General features: G+C 54.6%; 1 non-coding gene across 1 annotated transcript; it reads right to left on the bottom strand.

The window, feature by feature from the left end:
* Positions 1–13,427: 13,427 nt before the first annotated feature.
* On the bottom strand, positions 13,428–13,499 carry TRNAT-CGU (transfer RNA threonine (anticodon CGU)). The gene has a single exon. It is a non-coding gene; the product is annotated as a tRNA-Thr (tRNA).
* Between the last annotated feature and the right edge of the window lie 8,857 nt (positions 13,500–22,356).

The following is a 22,356-nucleotide window of genomic DNA, read 5'->3' as shown; positions in this document are numbered from 1 at the left end:
TATACAGACTCCACAATAAGGAACAGGGGTTGGGGCGTGCCAGTGGAAGAGCCAAGCACTGTACATAGTTTTCCATTAAAACCTCACCACAACCTTATGAGGTAGGTTTCCTTCACAAGGGAAGAAGCTGGGGCACCTCCAAGTGCCTTGTCAAAGGCCACCCAGGTGGCAAGCGGCAGTTAGGACTCGAACCCAAGTGCATCAGGAGCCAAAGTCCACCTTCACGGCCCGCACACTGGGTAGCCTCAAGAGAAGAATCCCCCATGGAAACCAGACCAACTCCTCACTTCTGAGACAGCTCTCTTTCAAGGATTTATCACAGATTAGGAGCGCTGTTCTTCTGTGTAAAAGAGCTAAGACTGGCCAAATATTTACCAGCTTGCACAGAGTCACAGACCAGCCTGGCAGCAAAATCAACTCCTCAGAGCAGTGAGGGCCAGGCAAAGTGGGGACAGGCTGCTGCAGCTTCAGAACCCCCACTGTTGCCGGGCAGGTGTCAGACAGCCCAACTTCGAGCAAAGAGGCCCTGAAGGAGAGTTGGGGCAGCAGCCCAGATGCCCCACAGGCAGCCACCGACAAAACTCTGCAGGGTTTTTTAAGTATTAGAACTTTCAGAATTCCTAGGACTGGGGTGGGGATGAGAGAGGCAAGGCTTCTCCCTAGATCAATTTGATCATTCAAACCCTGATGGGCAAAAATTGATCTTTAATCTTTCACAGGTTGAGATTTTATTTTTCTTTAAAAAAAAAAAAAAAAGTAGGAAGGGGAGGTTAATTATTCACCAGGTTGCAATTTACTTAGGACTTGCGGGAATGCAAGTTCCCTTCCAATAGACAGAACCTCAGGAGTCCTGCAGGTTTTTAGGAATATTCTGCTTCCCCCCTGGGGGTCTGGCTAAAATCCTTCCTGCCCACCCAGCTTTCCACTTTGCATTTAGCTCTTCCTGAAGGCTCCAGGGCAGACAAATGCGACTATAAAGCCACTTCCCCACAAAGCCTTGAGGTACCTGGCTTACAAGGAGGGATGGGGGTGAGGTGGGAGCAGGAAAGAGGCATGTGCTCCCGGAAACCACAAGAATTCCAAAGGGATGGCAAAATCCAAAACCCTCATCATGCACAATTCCTAAATACAACGCTTAAATCAAAACACACAGTGCCTGGTGGAGGCCAGAGGCCCACAATGCATAACTGACTCAATCACATTTTACAAAGGACAAACCTAATTACTCACTCACTTCCCCCAAAAGTCATCTGAAATGAAGTGCCAGATGATCTCCGAAATGCCCCTAAAACTCTGACCAGTGCCAGAAAAAGCGGGCACAGCCTGAGGGAAACCTGCGGGCCACCTGGACAAGCCTAGGGCACTGGGAAAGGTGACTCCTTACCTCAGGGTTTCAGGCCCCCCTGTCCTGGTGCTGGCAGTGCCCTCTGGGGTGGGCACGAAGCCACTCGGTCAGCCTGTTCTTCCACATCTCCTAGCCAGGCAGCCCACTTATGCAGATGTTTTATGACCATGCTATATTCTGGAGATTTCCACTTCATTTACTTTAAGCTACAGAGTCCCAGTGCAGGGAGAGGCGTTGGCTCAAAGGGAGAACTTTGTTTTCCCAACCCGATTCAGTACTCCGAAGCGGTCCATTTTTCTTAGGGACAAATCCTCCAGTTGACAGTCTACCATCTCCATTCCTAGACGGTTTTGCCTCAAAATTGGTTATTTGTCGAGATGCTCGGAAATCTACTCCCTGGTTTCTTCTTCCATAATTTTTCTTTTCTCCGCTCTCCCATCTGAACGTCCCACTGACTCCAGCCAGCAGGACAAAGCTTACACACAAAATGCGGGCTGACAGCAGCAGGGGGGCTGTGCCCACTCCTAGGCTGCCAGGCCCGATCTGCCCCAAGGTGTGCAGCTCCTTCTGGCCTCTGCACACCTGGCTCCCCTCTGCTCCAGGGCCCCACCTGGCCACCAAAGCAGTTGACAGGGATGACCCCACAACTCCTGCACAGTCTACTCTCCACATGGCCCATAGAAATCGGGGGAGCCTGTGGAAAAACGCCTCCTGAATGATCTTTGCACAACTTTGAGAAAGGTGGACAACCTGGTCAAGCTGGTTTCTGCCTCTCCCCTGCTTCTAGAATCCTCTCCAAAGCCAGGAAGAAGGGACCACAGTCGCCTTATTTTGTCGAAGTGCCCTTCACACAGTTCAGGTCGCATCACTGCATGTCCCCAAATGTTTTCCCAAGGTCCCCCACTGCCAAAACACCCAAAACACAACACAACGCAAACAAACAAAAAGCAACAAAGTTCAAACACCATGCAAACCCGAGATTTCAGGGACTGGTGAGATTTTTCTTTGGGGAAGCAGAAACAAAGATATTACAGGAGTGGACAGAGAGTTTAAGAAAAAAAGAGTTTTCAGCATAAAACTTCAAGAGGACTTGGAGCTGGTCAGCATTGTGTTGCATATGTCAGGGAACAAAAGACCAGCCCTTAGAAACACACCCACAGAGCAGCATCTTTAAAGAATCCGGGTGTTTGAGGCAGGAAAGGGGCTTCCCGCTCCCCAGGGGCCACTCTAGTAGTCAGTCCTCCCCACCCCCCCAAGCTCAAGATAGCCGCCCAGGAATGCGAAGCAGGGCAAGCCCGGGAAGGGGCATGGGCTCGGACCGTCAGGGCTGGTGGCACCTCTCCCCTCACCCCAGGTCTGCCGGGGGATGGGGATCGGGCTCCGCCCGGCGGGCACTAGCCACACGCAATGACCGACTCACATTTCCGCGCGCGTTGCCATTTCCCCCACGGAGCGCTGCGAGTCCCCTGAATCACCGCATAGAGCCCGCAGCAAGCGCGCCTTGCCACCCCTCTCTCCAGTGTAGACCCGGGAGGTAGCGGCCCGGGAGGAAGCCGACGTGGGGCGAGGAGCCGGGAGGTGCCGCGGGTCCTGGGGGCCGAGGACTGGGACTTTGTAGGCCAGTTGAACCGACACCCTCATCTCGCCCGCAAAGACCCAGCCCTCAGCTCCCATCCTCACGATTCGCGTGCGGGCGCCCCCGCGACGGGCTTGCTCCGGCTGGGTCCCACTTTGCGCTCTGCCCCGCCGAGGCTTTCCCCTAAGCGGCGTCCCTCGGAGAAGTCGCCCGACGCGCTCGCCCTCGATCCGTGGGCTCCGAAACCAGCTCTCAAAGGGTTACAGGACGCTTCCAGGCCACCCCGGGGCCGCCCCGGCCGAGGCCGAGGGGCATTGCTGGGGGTGGGGGAGGTGCGGACCTAACCTCCTCCCAGCCCCGCTCCAAGCCGAGCCCACGAGTTTCACGTCTAGAAACTTCGCCACTACCCCACGCCGCGTCCGCGAGGCCCAGCTCCGCGCCGTCTCGGTTACCTGCGCTCAACTCCGCGGGGCGCAGGGCCGGGCCCAAGCGGCGGGCCCGGCGCCTCCCGCCGCAGGCCGCGCCGCCCGGCACGGGGGACCCCGCACGGCCGCGGGGGGCCGGGAGCAGCCTCTGCGAGCCCGGCCCGGGCGCCCAGGCCGCGGCGGGCCCTGCGCCCCGACGTTCCGGACGCCCTCCTGCGCGCGCCTGGCCGGGGACCGTGGCTTCGTTCAACCTGCCGGGGATCTGGGGGCCGCCGCCGACCTCTCCCAAAGAAGGGCGAGCCCGGCGCGGCTGGGGAGAGAAGCGGGACGCCGCGACCCCTCGAAAGTTGGGGGGTTCCACTCGCTCTCGCCGCCCGAGCAGGCTCCACGTGCTGGTGACACATTAGGAAGGCTGTGCGCCCCGCGGCTCCCGGCAGGCGGACGCGACCAGCGCCCGCCCGCCCCGCCTCCGGGAGTCGAGCGGACGGCGCCCCGCCCTGGCCCGCCCTCCGCCCGCCCCTCGGCTGCGCCGCCCCCGGCCGCCGCGCCCGCTCCAGCCTCCGGCGCCCGCGGGAAGAGAGCCGGGCGGGGCGGCCTAGTTGGTGCCCGTGACTCGGCACCCCGTCTTCGAGGCTGCCCGGGGCGCCTGGGAGATGTGCCCTGGGCCCAGGGGCCGCGACTCGACAGTCTCGAGGGTCTTCCTCCCAGTCACGCAGCCCTTCGCGCCCCTGAGCCCCCGGAATTTTCCCTTTTCCTCCACTGACCCGTCCGAGCCGCTGCCGGCGCTTCCTCCCGCGAAGGCCGGCGCGGAGAGCCCCCTGCCGGCCGCGGGCCTCGTCGGCCTCTGTGCCTCCGCCGCGCCGCCGCCCGGGCCGCGATTTCTTCCTCGGGGACCTGGAGGGGCCAGGCCCTGCTTGCAGGGCTTTTGTGGCAAATCAACGAGAGAATAAATATGTCAAGCGCCAAGACACTAGCACCGGGGGAGTAAATGTCCCGGGCGGCAACGACTAGCCTGGACCATTCTCGGCCCCTGCCGAGATTCCAGGAGGGCCAGGACTCCAGGGACCATGGAAGAGAGTGTAAAGAGGAAGCCCAAATCAAGGCTGAGGTTGAGTTTTCCTGCCAGCATCTCTTCCGGTGGCGCCTTGAGTCAGGTCTAATTTCAAGAAAACGAAGTGGCCCTTCTGGTTGTGGCCTGACATACATATTGGGTATGTTCCTGTCTTCTCTTTGCCGGCCTCCCCCACCCAAATCATGCCCTCAAGCCTCACTAGGGTGATGGTGGGGTGATTGAGCGGCTCAGCTTGCCACGCCCCCCACGCCCCCACACGATGCCTCCCGGGGCAGGGCAGACGTGGGTAGGAGCAGGTGCTCCCGGCAGAGAGCAGCTATGGGCAGGGCCAGGCGCTGGCAAAGACACCCCGTACCAGAGTGGGGCGGCCGCTGGCCCCAGGCCTCTAATCCTTGTTTTGTGGGAGCCCAAGATTAGAAGGGAAGAAAGAGGAAGACGCCCTGGCAGTGCTGGTGATGTTGCCGGGGCTGGGGGGAGGGGGACCTGGAGTCTGTGCTCTGCTTTCTCTTCCCCTTTTATTGCTTCCTCCAAATCTGACAAACCCTTGGGATCCCTGAGACTGAGGAGCCTGGAGGAGCCAGTGTCCTGGGGGGATGAAAGGGCAGGGATGTAATGGGTTTACCCAGCTCTGATCCCAGAGAAGCCTGCAGAAGATTAAGATTTGCTCCCTGAGCCTGAAATCTCCCCCTGTCCCCTGATCACATCAAAGGACATGGCTGTGGGGGTGCCTAATCCCATCAATGGAATCAAAGCTCGACAAGAAAGGAAATTCTGCAAACTTGGGGCAGCAGCAGGACGATATGGCTCTCAGGAGAACAACAGATACTTGAGCCCAAGCTCCTCCCCTGGCAGTTACACCCCAAGAAAAATCCTCCTGTGGGCAAGGCCCGTCCTTTGCTTCTTGAGGAGTCACTGGAGGAAGGTCTCAGGGAGCAGGGGCAGTGGAACAAAGGGGCCAGGGAGGGGGTGGCACTTACGCAGCACCACACAGCTCTGCTGTCACACAGCTTCACTTTGGGGAAGTGCTTTCACACCTGCACTCCTTACCACCAGCATTTCCCAAAGTGCGGTGCTGCATGTGAGACGGCTTAGGTGGGAAATGGAGAATTCCTTTAAAAATTAAATATATAGGGAAGCGGACTTGGCTCAATGGATAGAGCGTCCACCTACCACCTGGGAGGTCCGCGGTTCAAACCCCGGGCCTCCTTGACCCGTGTGGAGCTGGCCCATGTGCAGTGCTGATGCGCGCAAGGAGTGCTGTGCCACGCAGGGGTGTCCCCCGTGTAGGGGAGCCCCACGCACAAGGAGTGTGCCCCATAAGGAGAGCCGCCCAGCGTGAAAGAAAGTGCAGCCTGCCCAGAGTGGCACTGCACACACGGAGAGCTGACGCAACAAGATGACACAACAAAAAGAGACACAGATTCCAGGTCCCTGACAAAATAGAAGTGAACACAGAAGAACACACAGCAAATGGACACAGAGAACAGACAACTGGGGGCGGGGAAAGGGGAGAGAAATAAATAAAAATTCAAAATATATTTTGAAAGTGTAAGTTTTATGGATGTTGTAGCTTATGATGAGGCTAAAATGATTAAAGTGAGCCAACCCAGAGACAAATACTTCATAAATAATAATAATTGATATTCTTAAATGGCAAAAATGATGACAGTGGTATGCAATTACTAAAGTTAGGAAAACAGTCCTTACAATTGTCTTTAGAGAAACACTATCTTAGAATGGTGGCTTTCAAATCTGTCATACTCCATGATAGTAAATACGGTTTATACCACACACAGACACCTTCATACACATATTTGTAATACGTGTTTATGTGTGTTTATCTGTATATGCATATAGATATACACATATAGCAAATGTTTTATGAAATTATTCATATGCACTTAAATATATTCTATGTTATCCTTCTATTCTATTAAAAAATACTGCTTGCAACCTGTTAGGTAGATTTCATGATCCACTCAATGGTTACCTCCTGCAGTTTGAAAAATACTGCCTTGGAGAACGTGGTATGTTCATAATGACAGCAGTATTCTCAGATGGTGAGAAATTTCTTGGTGCCAGGAACTTGTGTTAAGAGCTTCTTACAATCTCACAATGACCCTAAAAAATTTTATTATTACCCATATTTCACAGATAAGATTACTTGCCCAGGGTCTCTTGGCTAGTAAGTGTGGACCTCAGACCAGCACCCTCTCTGCCCACCTCCTCCCTGGTCTAAGGCACTTTTAGCCTACCCTGACCCTCTGCTTTGAGCAAATATCTCAGAAATGCCCAGTCTCAGGAGCATCCATGCCGCCTTTGCCCTTCTCACAAGATAGTCTACCTCTCCACGTCTGCCCTGTGTCTTCTGCCCTTCTTTCCCCCAGAAATCGCCCCCAGGAGTCAGGCTCCTTGGCAAGCTATCCCCAGAGCCTGTGAGGGAGGGGGTGGGGTGGGGTGGCTGGGCAGGCTTAATGTCCCTGCCACACTGCCAGAAGGGGCACACACCCATCTCCATGGCTGGGAGAGAGCAACAGCCTTGGGGACCAAACCCCAGAGTCTGTGGGGCAGGACCCTGTGCCCAGGGAGAGCTGGAGACACTGACCCTGTTCTCTGGCTCCCCTCATTTGAGGTTCCAGACCTTACCTGGCCACCTTATTTTAAACCGCGGCCCCCTGCCCCATCACTGTTTTGCTCTCGTGGCGCTTTAACATGCCATAATATTTTAGAATATATTATTATTATTGTATTATTATTAATAGACTATTATTATAATATTATAGAGGAGTGTATCTGTCTCCTTGCTGCTGATCTCCTACTTCCAACCCCCAGAATATAAACTCCATGGGGGTGTCATTTTTGTCTCTTTTCTATACTGCTGAATGCCAGGGCCTGGCCCATGGTACACTCTCGGTGAATATTTGGGGAATGCATTTCCCTCCTGCGTACACTGCCCTGAGAACTGAGCTTTTCCACTGAATGGGCTTCGCTGCTCCAAGCCGGCCTCTGGGGCTGAGCCGTGCAGACAGAGGCTGCCACCCACTTCGGCAGATACTGACTTCACCAGTTCCTTCTCAGAGCGTGCCTGCATCCCCCAAGGGCAGGAGGTTGCCCAAACCAAACCAAACCATGCTAGCCGTTTAGTATCAACACCGTGTTACCCTATATTGATTTGCTGCTACTGATGAACAACTGACTTATCTTTGGCAGTGGATGATGTGCTGGGGAGTGTCAGGGCAGGAACAAGAATCCTTATTTTACAGATGGGGAAACTGGGCTTGGGGAGATGAAATGATTTACCCAAGGTCACTCTGTACTGAGCTCTTTCCATTCAACATCCTCTTCTGGGCTGGCCAGCCCTTCAGATTCCACGTCTCCAGTGGCCACCACATTGGATTCTCCTTACTTTCTGCTGTCAGTCGGGAGACAGGAGGATCATGGGGACTGGAGGGAGGAAAAAGGCTGCAAATAATCTGAAGTATTTTGCATGTAATCCATGAGGCTTATTTTCTCAGCATATTTGGCTCAGGTGGCAATTTACATGGGTTTTGTTTCTCTGAGCCTATATGGTTTGGACAGAGGAGAGTCAAGAGCTCAGGGGGAAAACAGGCTGGGAATGAAAAAGCCACGCTGGGATCACTAGGCCTGATTCTGCCCCTCGCCTCCTGCACAGCCCTCGATGGATTAATACATGCCCGTGGGCCTCAGTTTCCTCATGCAAAATTAGGAAGTGATTTTCTCTGTGACTTCTTCCAGCTTGATTATTCTATAATTGTCAGAAGAGATGCTGCAGGGTGTTTTTGTTTTTTTTTTTTAATTTCCTTCATTTTTTCTGTCAGTATTTCAAGAGCCTCTTCATCTACCAGGTCATTTGAGAGGAAAAGGCACAAACCCTGCCCTCAAAGAACAGCAGAAGGATAAACGCCCCACAAAGGAATCGATTCTCTCCAGGTATAATGGTGTGTCAGCAATGTCAAGGCCTGGCGTCCAGCTGGATCCTGCTTTCCGGGACCAGGTGGGGAGGCGGCAGCAGCCTGCTTGGGCTGCCTTCGAGCAAGTTGTGAGGCTGCGGGGGCAGGCAGCTCCTGGGAATCGAGGCCACGCCATGACCTGCCCTCGCCCGGGGTCCCGCCGTCCCCTTCATCCCCCTGCACCCGTTCGCTGAAAGGATTTCAGTGGTAACCCAGAGGGCAGGGCAGGAGTCTGGGAAATGCTACAGCCCTCCGTCCAGGCCTTAAGCCTTTGGCCACAGCTATATGAGACTTCCCTTGGCCTTCACCTTCTGTAACTGAATTAATTCTTATGATTAAGTTCCCTCTGAATGTTGTGTGTGAGTGCATGGTGGTCACTGTAACATTTGGCTCCTCCAGGGACAGACTCATCACCCCAGTGCTGGGACCGCCGGGTGCTGTCAGTCCCTCCAGGAGCAGGCACCTCGTCTAAGGGCATGCCCTCCCTGGGCAGCCCAGGGCCAACGAGCGCGGGGGCGAGGGGGCGCGCCCTCTGCTCACTCCCGCTTCCCACGCTTTCACATGCGGAATCAGCACCCTGCACACTCCATCTGGGAGTCTGCTCTGGGGACTCCAACCTGTGACCATGCGTGTCTGTGTCCCTCCCTTTCTCCAAAACTTGAATACTGTGGTCAAGTCCAGTGATTGTGGTCACTGTTGGCTTTTCCTCGTGGTCAGGGATGAATATTAGGCAGGTGACATGCTCACTTGGCCCCCAAGCGGGCTGAGATAGGCCCCCTCGCGGGTGCCTGCCAAGGTCATAATTAAGATGTCTTTCCCAAACAGATTTGTGCCTAGCCTGTGAAATAACTTAATCTATATGGTCCAGGTAGAGGTTTCAGGGTGACCTTGAGAAATCATTCCCTTCTCTTTGCCTGTTTCCATGAAATGAGAGGATTGGATGGTTGCTTCCTTTCGTATCATTCTGTGATACCAAATTAGTAGTTTTTGTCTTTTGTGGTTTTCTTTAAATGCCCCCGCCCCCTATTGTCTGCTCTGTGTCCGTTTGCTGTGTGTTCTGTGTCCGCTTGCATTCTTGTCAGTGGCACCGGGAATCTGTGTCTCTTTTCTTTGTTGCGTCATCTTGCTGTGTCAGCCCTCCATGTGTGCAGTGCCGCTCCTGGGCAGGCTGTGCTTTTATCACGTGGGGTGGCTCTCCTTGCAGAGCACACTCCTTGTATGTGGGGCACCCCTATGCAGGGGGCACCCTCTCCCCTGCTCCCACCCTGCCTTTCGCTTCCTTACACTTTGCCCGCCTGTTCCTCGTAACCTCCCTGTATTATGGCCCTTCTCAGCAGCAGTTTGTGCTGCTGCCTCCCTCTGCCCCTCCCCCCAGCCACTGTTATCTTCCCCCTCCCAGCCGATCGCTGTTCTCCCCGCCTCATTTCAACCGTCCTCATCCCGTATCCGCCCCGGCACAACCTCGGAAACAACCCCCTCTGCCATCAATGGCTTACGTCATAAACCGCAGGTCCGCCCTTGCCTCTGCAGCCAATCCTCAGCTGCCCCGCGGACATGCCCCTCCCACAACCTCCCCGCCTCCATGACACTATAAAACCCCATGTACTTCCCGAATAAAATCAGACCTGCGCATAGACCTCGTCTCCGTGGTTTTTCCTCCATCGAACCGCGCGTCCCCCAAGCCTTGAGCCGCCCGCTGCGACCCCGGTCCGGCCGTGGCGTAGGCCCGATCCCCGGCAGCGACTCGCCTGCAGCAACCTGCCTGCAGTGCCGCAGCGGAGGCCAACAGCACCCCTGTGTGGCAGGGCACTCCTTGGATGCATCAACACTGTGCATGGGCCAGCTCACCACACACGGGTCAGGAGGCCCTGGATTTGAACCCTGGACCTCTCATATGGTAGGCAGACACTCTATCAATTGAGCCAAATATGCTTCCCAGCTTTTGTCTTCAAGGATGGAGTTGTACCTTTAGGGTTTGCTGATAAAACCATTTACAGAGACTGAGTGTTTGTTTCTTAATTCAAAATCCCATTTTACCTATAGGTTAGGGGACCACAGAGGAAAGTAAAGCACCCCAGCCTGCTTAGCTGCAACCTAGATCATGACTTTGAGTGCCAAGGGTGATTGCACTCAAATATCCAAGATCTTGTGCCCTGGTGAATTCCTGTTCATCCCCCAGAACCCACCAAGAGGGCACCTCCTCAGAGAAGCCTTCCCTGACCCTCCCAGGGGAGACCTGTCTTGTGCCAGGGCTCTTTACCAAGTGCTGGGAACTGATAGGAGTGAGACACCATCCTGGCCCTAAGGGGCTTCCCAGCTGCAGTGAAAGACAGAGGGGGCCCAGAGAAGAAACCGAGTGACTGGTTTCCTGAGAGAATCAGAGAAGGCGTCTGAGGAGGTCATATCTGGGTCCTGCCAAAGGCACTGAACCCGACTCTGATTCAGAATCCGGGTCTGGCTGCCAATTTGCAGGAAATACGCAGGACAGAGGAACTTGTTGAATTGCACAAAGAGTTTGCAGTCAGAAAAATCTAGACAGGTCAAACAGCCCAGCTCCTCAACAGTGCAGGGAAATGCTAGGGAAGGAAGAGAATCCTAGTGATTGAAAAAAAGAGCTCAATTTAGAAAATGAGCAAAGTTAAGCTATAGGTTATAAAGCTGCATAATTAAGTGATAAAAAATGCAAGGGAATCAGTGAGTACTATAAAAGCTGGAGATATGGTTACTTATGGCAGGAGGGACAGAGTTGTGACTGGGAGAGACATATGGAAAGGGTTTCTGGGGGATCTGGCAAAATTCTCTGACCAGGTGATATTCTCCTTATAATTCATTAAGCCATCAATTTCATTTGTGTGGTTTTTGAACCTGTGTTTTATTTTACAATAAAAGAGTTAAAAAAAAAATCTACCTCCAGGCTGGAATATTGACAGCAAGAGGTATAGTATATATGCTTGCCAAATTCTGCTTTTAAGTTAAATAATGATCACTCACAGGAAGGAAGAGGACTGACTTAAAGTAGTTTTTATTTTTAAAAATATCCCAGAGGTTTTAGCTGCCCACAAATGACTGTGTCCGCCTTTGCGGCTCCCAAACTGCTAGAGGCCCTGTGTTCCATTCTGGACCTTGGGAGGCACAAGGGGAAGAGGTCTGAACAAATACAAACAGTGAGGGCTTGGGCCATTGCAACTCTCACCCTGCCCCTCAGGGAGGATTGATGGTAACTCCCTGGAAGCGGAAACCAGGAGCATCTAGAGCCCATCGCAAGGTAGCAATGAGTATGCCTGGCTGGGAATGGGGCTACTATGATTCACCTTCTTGGAAGACATGAGGCAGAAGGGTGGGGTGGCTTGAGGTCCCCTGGCTTCTCCCCATCCAGGTTCTGACGTAGAAATTTAGATTTTCAGGCCACAGGGTATTTAGGAAACATCTCTTGCAACTTCTGAATTTTGCAACAAAGGTAGCTGAAGGCCAGGGAATATAAACAATTTAATGGAGGTCATACAAGAAATTCATGTAGCTGTTCTGCCCCTGCCACTTTACTTCTGTCCTCACCTTTTACATCAGTGATCTACCTCCACCCCAGTGGAGTCAGTGAAGATACCCAGTGGCCTTCAAGCAATTGCATGAGCTCTCTGTTGCCAGGCTCCTCCTGAAGCATTTGCGTCTGACCTGCCTTCACTTCCATCTCCTCTCCCCGACCTTCACCTAGTACCCATACTTGACCCTTACCTCTAGCCCTTCATCTTTGGGGGCCCATGTTTCCCCAACATCTGGATGTTGACCTTCTCTGTACCTTGACCCTTTTCTATTGATTTTAGTTTGGCTCCCTGACTCCCCTCCACTAGGGTGGAACTTCTTAGGTTTTTCTCATTAAGAAGCCAAATTAAGGGACAAGATTCAAGGCAAAATCCAATAGTCCAGGGTCTTTCCCCTTCTTTCTCTCACTATTTAGAATCTCTTTTGGCTAAGGCATTTGTCAGAAGGGCCTTGATTTGCTTTTCAGTAGCAAATCCATGAACGCTGACACCCCAATTTAGGATTCCCTTCAAAGGCCAAGGGCATATCTTCCATTTATTGGGATGTTAGGGAAAAGATCAATACTTTCCTGCTCTCAGAGACAACCCTAGGATTCTGCCCCCAAAAGATTCCACTGACATTCAACCCGTCATGGTCAACTGTGCAATGTCCTCGAGAAAGGTAATGTGATTTTTGGCTTCATTAAGCAGCCGAATGGGATGTAGACTAAAGGAGGTGAAGCTCCACTCACGGGACTACAGCTGGAGTAGCGGGTTATGTTCAGTGCTGAGTGTCATAGTTTAAAAGCTGGGCAGGCCGAGTGGGGTATATCAAAAGGGGCTCCACGAATGGAAGGCACTCAACATCTTGTCATACTGAATTGGACAGTGTCATAACTGGCTAGAAAGGCCGGGGGGGTTTGCGGGCAGGGGTCGGATCGAACGGGTCAGTCACCAGGGATGATAAGGGAATTAAGCTCCCAGATGTGGTTGGTTTTTTAGACAAGAAAACAGATGCTGAGCTGAGCCCGGATACTTCTCTTCAAGACGAACAAGGAACCGCCAGAATCGCTCCAGAAACTCAAGCGCGCTCCCTGCGAGTTTCCGCAACGCCCTGAAAACGAAAGGGCGCGAGCGCGGGTCGGCGCCCCACAGCCTCGCGCGGGCCCTCCTCCTCGCGCCGCGCCCGCACCTCCGGGAAGACGACTGCGCCGGGCGAGGGGAGCTGCGGGGCGGGAGACGCGGGGCCCGCGCCGCGAACGGTCGCGAGGCTCGCCGGCCCGCGGGCCCAGAACCAGCCTGGCGAGCCCTGGGGCAGTGGCCGGAGGGAGGGCGAGCCCGGGAGCAGCGCCTGCGCTGGTGGCCGCAGGGCCCGGACGTGCGGAGAGGAGGAAGGGAAAGGCCGGGGGATCCCAATCTTCCCGAGCAGGATCCGAAAAGTAAAAATCGCCGCAGGGAAGCGAGAAGGCGCACCACGCGCAGGAGCGCCACACCACCCTGGCAAGCCCGCAGCCTCCGTTTTCAGGCACGGACGGGGTTCGAACCCGCGATCTTCGGTTTACGAGACCGACGCCTTACCACTTGGCCACCGCGCCTGACAGCCGAGCGAGCGGGAGAAGCTCTCAGTGGAGGGAGGTGGCCGTAGGCGCGCGCAGGGGACGACGCCCCGCCCCCGGCCCCGCCTCCGCCCGGCCTCCCCGACCGCCCCGCCGAGACCCCGCGCTCGGCGCGCCCTCGCGCTGCGCTCCGCCACGGGCCCGCGCGCTCCCGTCTCGAGCGCCCCCCGGTGCCCGGCGCCAGCGGAGGGCCGAGGGTTGCGCGGCGGCGCGGCCGAGAGCCCGGAGGTGGAGAAAAGCCACGACCAACGCGTCAGGACGGAGGCGAAGCGCAGCGCGCGGCCGCCCAGCGAGCGGGGCCGGCGTCCAGCGAGCGGGGCCGGCGTCCGGGGCCGGCGTCTGGTCGGTCTCTGCGCGCGGGCCGTGTGACCTTGGCAGGGTCCTTTCCGTCCGAGTCGGCGGGATACAGGGGCAGGCCGGGGCTCGGCGGCGGCGATGGGAGCCCAGGGCGCACGAAGAAGGGCGAGGCGGGGACTGACTGGGTGACTGATGGGGCAGGCGCGGGGAGAAGGATGCGGAGAGCAGCGGGGGGTGGGGGTCGCTCGACCCCTCACTGAGCCCGCGGGCAGCGGCCGGTTGTGGAAGTAAAATCGTCCTCAGTTTCCTCCTCCCCGCCCCTCCAGCTCCTGACACGGGGCGGAGCGGACTGATTCCACCATTTATCAAGAGCATCTTGCCCGGGGGAACCAATTGGGGTGCACGAGGAGCTGCCCCGGCGTGTTCGCGGCCACCCGGATGGCGAGAGTGAGCACGTGGAGGGAAGCCAGAGCCCCGCAGAAGGGACTGGGTGAATCCGGCGGGCTGTCATGCCACGGAGGAACGACAGGGCCAAGGCCCGGAAGGAATGGGTAGATAACAGAAGGGCATGTGGGGCCATAACACTGTTTATTAAAGCAAAGAGAAAGAAACACAAAGCGTGTCAAAGCGGAAACATTTATTGGAAAAACATAAAGGAGAGAGGGAGTTGGGGGACAACGAGGACTCTAAATTTATTGGCAGTGTTTTTTTTTTCTATTCTATAAAAGAGGCAAAGATGAGGGGGTGGAGAAGTGAGTGCTTATTATGCTACTCTTTGTACTTTTTTTGGTAGATCTTTTATTTTCTCAAAATTAAAAACAAAGGAAAGGAGCTCCCTCTGCCCTTGCTTGGCCTGTGGCCACAACCAGTGTTCCAGAAGAGACTGAGTGCGGGTGGAGGGGGGGCGGTGAGGGGTGGGAGGAGAGAAGGAACTGTCTCGGGCAGGGCCTGATGCCCCCTGGGGACAGGTCAGGAGAGGACCTGCTGCAGCGGCCCTGGGTGCCCAGCCCTCCAGTGCACCAGCGACTCCAGACGAGCACAAGCCCCGGCTGTCAGGCTCTTCCCCACCCTGCCTCTACCACTGCCAAAGTAGTCCTTATTGATTTGTAGACCATTATAAAGAGCATACGTTGTGGAGATTTTGGAGAAACCAGGATTGTTTTCAAAGGCATTAGGAGAATTCAAAGAAGCTGCAGTCTTGCCACTAGAGAGAAGCACAGTGCGCGGGTGAGATGCATTAATTCTGCGTTATGTGTCTTTACACGTTTTAACAAATTAAAAATCAGGTTGACAACGGATTATAGTTGGAGTCTTCAAACTAATTGGTAATTTTTTTTGACTTCCTTTTCAGTGGCACAAAAAATAATAGTATTTTATCAATTTGACAAACTAGAGTTAGGAGAATCAGACTCATGTTTGCACATCTGTACATTTTATGGGATGAGCATTTCCCATGTCCTGAAAAGTGGATCCTTCTCTAACCCCCTTTTAAATTAGAGGAAGAGTGGGCATCACCATCCCAGAATCCTCAGGATAGGGGAACGAACAATAGACTAGAGTAGACTTACTGTTATTCTACTATAGACTTATTGCAATTCTAGCAATGGAAGAACTTTTATCATTGATGTGGAGGCAGTGGCCACTGGAGGTTCTGAGGGGAGGGAGAGGGAAAACCAGGTGTAATATGGGGGCGTTTTCAGGACTTGGGAATTGTCCCGAATGACACTGCAATGACAGATACGGGCCATTATATATCTTGTCTTAACTTACAAAAATGTGTGGAAGAGAGTGTAAACTATAATCCATGCTTAGTGGCAATGCTCCAAAAGGTGTTCCTCAGTTCTAACAGATGTACCACACTAATGAAGGATGTTGTTCATGTGGGGACATGTGGGAGGTAGGGAGCCAGGCATATGGGAATCCTCTATATTTTTTATGTAATGTTTATGTAATCTAAGAATCTTTTTAAAAAATTTAAAAAGTATATAAAAAAAGAGTGGCTCTTTCTTGAATCCTTTCCTCTTTGACCCCCTCCTATGAGTCACCATCAATCTGCGGCCACACTGCAATTGTTCCTTAGCTGGTCACCATGAGTCCATCCAGGTCCCTTCCCGGCTGGGAAGGCCTGAATTTTGTCCTTCAGGAATGAGCAGCCTTAAGGGATGGTCTAACTGATGCTTTCTAAACTTATGGGTACCATTTTTTTTTTCTTTTTTGTTGTTGTCTTTTTAAAATTTTTTAATTTTTGTTTTTTCCTTTTCTTTATTTTAATTTTAGTTTTATGCTTACCATTTTTAATGTAGAACATTTTCACCGTCAAAGAAGCTCTGCAACTTGACCAAAAGGTAAGAACTGGTTCTGGAACACAGAGCTCCTGCGCAGCCAGAATCCAGCCATACTCACCTCTACGTGGTGTGTTAAGAGCACCTTGTCATTCATTCCATCAGCAAATCCCCGCTGAGCACCTACGCGGGCCAGACCCTGTTCATGCTGCTGGGGCCATGGCCGTGAACTAACCAGCATAGATCCATATCCTCATGGAGCTTCCATTCTTCAACAAATAAATCAGTAAAGCACATAGTATGGGGAAGCGGATGTGGCTGAAGCTACTGGGCTCCCGTCTACCATATGGGAGGTCCAGGGTTCGATTTCTGGGGCCTCCTGGTGAAGGCAACCTGGCCTGAGTAGAATGCTGGCCCATACGGAGAGCTGGCGCAACAAGATGACACAACAAAAGGAGACACAGAGGAGAGACAATGAGAGACGCAGCAGACCGGGGAACTGAGGTGGAGCAAGAGATTGAGCACCGCTCTCCCAAACCGGAGGGTCCCAGGATCAGTTCCCAGTGCTACCTAAAGAGAAGAAAAGCAGACACAGAAGAACACACAGTGAATGGACACAGGGAGGAGACAATGAAGGGAGAGGGAAAAAATAAATTTTCAAAACACATAGTATGTCAGGAACTGGTAAGTACTAAAGAGAAAAATAAAGCAGGGCAGAAGGATAGGGAGCTCTGAGCGTGGGCAGGGAGGGTTGCCGTTTTAAACAGGGAAGTGTGATACACTGAAAGCACTGTGATTTCTTTGCTGCCTTCCCCACCCAGAGATGGGGTCTGTGGACTGCTCATAGGACGTGCTTCAGCCAGGAGAGCCTGGTGGCAGAAGCGATGCTGTGTCAGGGCTGAAGCTTAGGCCTCAAGAGGCCTCGTAGCTTCTGCCCTTGCCATCATAGGATACTGCGCTGAGCCGGTCATGGAAGGGAGACAGTCCACTGAAGGACGAGAGGCCAGGGGGGGAGTTATCCCAGCCAGCAGCCAGCACCGCCGCCCAGTCACGCCCGTGCGGCCAGCTTGGAGCGCGCAGCCCCGCCGGCCCTCCGGCTGAACGCAGCTGCGTGAGTGAGGCCTGCAAGACCAGCGAGGAGCCGCGCAGCCGCCCCCCGCGTCGCGAAGAGTACAGCTCCCTGCGATCCCCTGCACTTGAGGGGTCTCTTAACACAGCGGTCAGAGTTCGCTGAAATAGGAGGTCACACAGGACTTCTAGGTCTTCGGGTTCTAGGTTTGTGGGCTGGTGGTTATTTGCATGGAATAGTTAGAACTCTGGTGGTGCTGGGTGAGTGTGGCAAGGACACTGCCCCGTGTTCCCTCAGCTGCCGTTTAGTCTCAGTTTCCTCATCTGCGGAATGGGGAGTTAGCTGCTAGTCAGTCCTGCATTTGTTACAAAGTGGACGGACTTCATTACCCACTGCTAAAGTTAACCTGACCCTTTTCCTTTGGTGCAGTAGCAACCTGACACTTTTCTGTTCTAGTTTCACAACCTCCTTGCCAGCATGAGAGCTCTAAATTAAGGCTGCTGTTAATAGGGGGAGAAAGCCACGCAACCTGAATCCTTTGGGAAGGTGGACGGCCACAGTTTTAGGCATTTAAGTTAACCTGTTTTTCATACTTAGGGCTAGAGGTTTAGTTTTTCTCTCCTGTGTTTAGTTCAGTGGCCTTTTCTGACTCCTCTACTTGTCAGTAGAGTATTTACTCTTAACAAAATACCTAAGGGTTGCTGTGTAACTCGGGGCAGGGCCAGCTCACAGGTGCATCATGGGATAAATAAAATCAGGTCTGGGAGCAGATGTGGCTCAAGCAGTTGAGCACCTGCTTCCCACATGGGAGGCCCTAGGTTCTGTCCCTGGTGCCTCCTAAAAACAAACAAACAACAAACAAATGAAAAAAATCCAACTCAGGGGAGCTGATATGGCCCAGTGGTTGAGCACCAGCTTCTGGCATACAGGGTCCTGGGTTCAATCTGACTCTGGTACCTGAAAATAAAATAAAATCAGGCCTTCTTAGAAGCTCCAAAGCAAGGCCGGAGCCTCAGGGAGCATTGCTTCCATGCAACAGCAGCCCCTGTGGGTCTTTCTCTGAACATGATCCTGCAGTGTAGACGGGATTTTCCATGGTGGCTTTTCCAGGAGGTCAGGGGGCTGAGGGACTGAGTCATTCCCCAAGCTCAGTGCTGTGGGACCATCTCCCCCAAACCCAGTGGCTTAAGTCGCCTCTTAATTTCTCCTTGTCCTGGGGGTTCTTCTGCTTCACCGGGTGTTGGCTGGGGTGCTGGGGTGGCACCCACGTGGCTGGGGGTTCAGTGGGGGCCGGTGGGCCTCAGGTCACCTCCCTGTGCTTGCCTCGGCTTCCTCCCAGCATGGCAGTTGGAGTCTGAGCTGCTGCATTTCAAGGGGAAGGAAGCAGGAGCCACTAGTTCTCCAAAGGCTACAGTGTTGAAGTCCCAGAATGTCACTTCTGCCACACAGATTGGTCAAAGCAGCCACAAGGTCAGCCTAGATTCACGGGGAGGCATAAACCGCCTGCCAGGGGGGGAGTGGCCTGCATACACAGGCAGGGAATTAAGTGATGGCGCCTCCACTTGTCATTCACTGACTGTGACTTGGGGCAAGTCTCTGGGTGTAGACACAGCCGGGTGACCCTGACGGGCACTCAGTCTTGGGCTGGCCCTTCCAAGGATGCAAAGAGCTTTGAAGTGAGTCTCCTTTGTTTCTACTCCCACCTCAAAAACCTGTCTCCTCTGGAGGGCCTCTCTTGTGGCCTCGGACCAGGCACTCCCAGACTCCTTCCAGCCCTAGCAGCTCCTGAGCTCCTGAGTGCACACCTTCACGCTCACTGCAGGCCAAAGGCTGAGCGTCTGACCCAGGCACAGCCACTGGCAAGAGTCCAACCTTGGTCACGGGGTCGCCTGCTGGGCTGGATAAGCCGGGGAGACCAGCCTCGACGCCACGGCAAATTGGGCCAGAGCCGGAGAAGTTTTGTTCTCCTCAGAGAGGGCCAGCTGGGCTAGAAAGCAGGGGGTTGGGGTACCAGGGCTCCCCCGGGCTTGGTGCTGTAGGAAGTGGGCTGGGACCGCTGTGTCTTTACTGTCTTGATTTGAACCTTCCAGCCTTTTTTTTTTTTTTAAACCCAGAAGCCTTGCCAGTGTCATGGAGCCCAAGTCAAAGTCTCAAAGCTCAAGGCCTGGAGCGAAGGCTGGGGCCAAGCCTGGAGGAGCAGGAGAGACTCCCTGCATTCCCATCCCAGCTGCCAGGCAAGTTCCACTAAGGACGGGCTGGAAGCTGGCCCCCCGGTTCCTGGGCCCCAGAGCCCCCACCTCACCCGGCCCCCTTAAGACACAGCTCTACGAGCCAGGCCTGCCCCGTGGGGCGGGCGGTGCTTAGTGGCCCCTCCTCTGCTCCTCACAGCGTGAGCAGGGCCCGCAAGCCCCCACCTTCTGGTTCTTTGCTCCCACCGTGCCCTCCCCCACCCCTAAGCCCCCAAGACCTGGCCCAGGCTCCAGGGCTCAGCACATGTCCCCGTCCGCCCTGGAGCCTCCCTGGCCTGCAGTGATTCCCTCCCACCCTGAGCCCCATCCTTGGCAAATCACCTGAGTCCTGCACTGGGATGCCTCTTCCTTCAGCTGTGTCGGTATGAATTGGGGTGGCTTGTGGCTGACTGTGTCACCTGCGACTCAGTTTCCTCATCTGTAAAATGAGGATCATAATTCCCTTCACCTCATAGGTATTGTGAGGATTGCGATGACCCACTGCCTGGCCCACAGTACGTCCCAAAGCAACATTAGCGATTAACTGCCTCGCTAGTGCCTCCTGTGGGCCGAGCACTGCGCTGGGCACAGGGCTGGGGTAGGGGGAAGAACCGTGCAAATCCCACCTCTCCAGGGCTCGAGTCAGAAGGCAGGCAGTCCACTGGACAGTGAGGGGGTGTGCCTTCTCCCTCACAGGGTGCCCCAGCTGCTGACCACAGACCAGCCTGGACCTCCAGTTGGTGGCAGTGCCACCTGCTTCTCCTGAGGGCCCTGGGCCCAAAGCCTTGTTTTGATAGTGGGGGGCCGAAGAAGTGGTTTTTTCCACCCTTGGGCTTAATTTAGTCATTTTCTGGAGAGATGGGTGGGCTGGGGTTGAGCCTTCCTTTAAGGCTGTGAGAAGCCTAACTTCTCTTTCTCATTCCTCCCCAACCATGTCTTGTCCAAGGCCAGGCTGCCTTGGTCTCTTACTGCTCCTCAGCAACAGCCCCCATCTGGTCTCACTGCTCCAATCTAAGCACATCTGAGCAGGCTCTTCCCTGACTTAAAATCCTGACTTAAAATCAGTGGTCCGGTGGCCCGGCTTTCTGCCATGCTAGCTTCCTTTTATTCCTTCTCACCTCAGGGCCTTTGCACCTGCTGTCCCCTCTCCGTATGTTGCTCCCCCCTCTCCCCTGCGCTCTCCAGTCTCCCTCACCTGGCCATCTCCTTCTCATCCTTCAGGTCTCAGATGAGGCCTCCCCTGACTCTTCAATGACTTCAGGTTCCCTTGTTATACGCCAGGCGTTCTCACCCCTGGCTACACACTGGAACCCCCTGGAGAGTGGGCAATAAGTCCAAGTGGCCAAACCCACCCCTGACCAACCAAATTAGAACCCCTGGGCCCTGACATCCGCCTGGTTTTCAAACCACAGCATTCAAATGCGCATCAGGGTTGCGAACCAGGCTTGGGCGCCCTGGTAACCCCCTGTGCCCTGAGGGTAGGGAGCGGGTCTGCTTTGATCGCCGTGGTAAGCCGGGTGCCCAGCTCTGCACCTGGGCTGTATTAGGCACCCGTGGAACGTTTGCTCAGTGGCTGAGGGAAATCGCCCTCCAGCCACCAGGCTCTGCACTGCCTGGGCGGGCTGCGCCCCTCTGCAGCACCCCCCCTCTGCCTGCCTCCCAGCCACAGAGCCCAGGCCAGGCCGTGCTTTCCACAGGTCCCCCCCCACGCGGTCTCCTTAGATCCTGCTATCTTTCCAGGCTTCCTACACCCCCTCCTCGGGAAGCCAACCTTGACCCAGACTGGGCTCAGTCCTCTTGCCCGCAGCTCCCGCAGCCCCCTGGCCATCAGCAGCTCCCCTGCCCTCCCCCAGGGGACAGGCCTCGGCCGTCTTTCCTGTGCCAATTCCCAGGGCCTGGCACAGAGCTTGGCACGTGTGGCGGGCGCTCAGTAGATTATGTTGGATGCTTCAGTGACTTCCACGCCTGGATAACTCTGACCCATTCGGGAGACTTTGGCCTACGCCCAGCAGATGACGCTAAAAGGCCCTAAAATTGAGGGCCTGTGAGGCTGATGGGCTCCTAACGGTGAAAGCCCTTTGTGGGCGCTATAACCGCCTGAGGCCGTGAAGTGATGTTTGTCATTTGTAATAAACATGGTCGGGAAATTTTCTCCGAGACTGGTGAGTGCAGTGGGCACACCTGTACCCGCAGCCGCGCTTGTTCTCACCTCATCTCCAGAACGGCAAACGGAGGCAGTTCTACAGATAGGGAAGACACTTCCATCAGTCTTTGGGGGGTGGGGGCTCAGTAAGCACTTGCTGGGTCCCCGCCTGGTGCCTTGCCATGTGCTCCTCGGTACTCGTGGCAGCACCCCCGTGGGGAGGGATTATCTCCCTTGCTTTACAGATGAGAATACGAAACTCAGGTGCCAGAACTTGCTTAGTGGGCAAGCCTCTGCTTTCAAGTCCAGGAGTCTTTCCTTGAGCAGTCAGGACTTAGAAAATGTTCAGTGACTTATGAAACTTCGATAAATCGGAAGTTTAATACAAGTGTCCTTTAGCAACCCACCTGGCAGCCCCCAGCTTCCTTGACAACACTGAGTTCCTCTGCATGCCATTTTGAGCTTGTTCAGGGCTCCAGATCTCCATCCACACCCTGAGGTGTTGGGGACGGGTGGGGGCAGGGGGGCTACAGCCTCAGGGAGGCCAGCAGGAGCTCTGGGGCAGGCCATTTGCTTCTGGATGGCTGGGGTGGGAACACAGGACCATAGGCTCCAAGAAAGGTATGGCAAATGAAGAGAAAGAACCTGTTTCTGAAACTGGAGTGCAAGGCTAGAGCTCAGGAACTGGGATGAGTGACATGACTGTGGCCGGCAGTGCGGGATGGACCCAGCAGCCCGGCTCTGGGAGTGCTGAGCGCCCACCGGCAGGGGCTGGGGACCTTCCTCCCAGGATAATCTTTGACTAGACACCCTAAGT

This window comes from Dasypus novemcinctus, chromosome 21 (assembly GCF_030445035.2).
Source record: "Dasypus novemcinctus isolate mDasNov1 chromosome 21, mDasNov1.1.hap2, whole genome shotgun sequence".
NCBI lineage: Eukaryota > Metazoa > Chordata > Mammalia > Cingulata > Dasypodidae > Dasypus > Dasypus novemcinctus.
The sequence above is the reverse complement of the archived record's forward strand: the minus strand, read 5'-3'. Positions and strand labels throughout refer to the sequence as shown.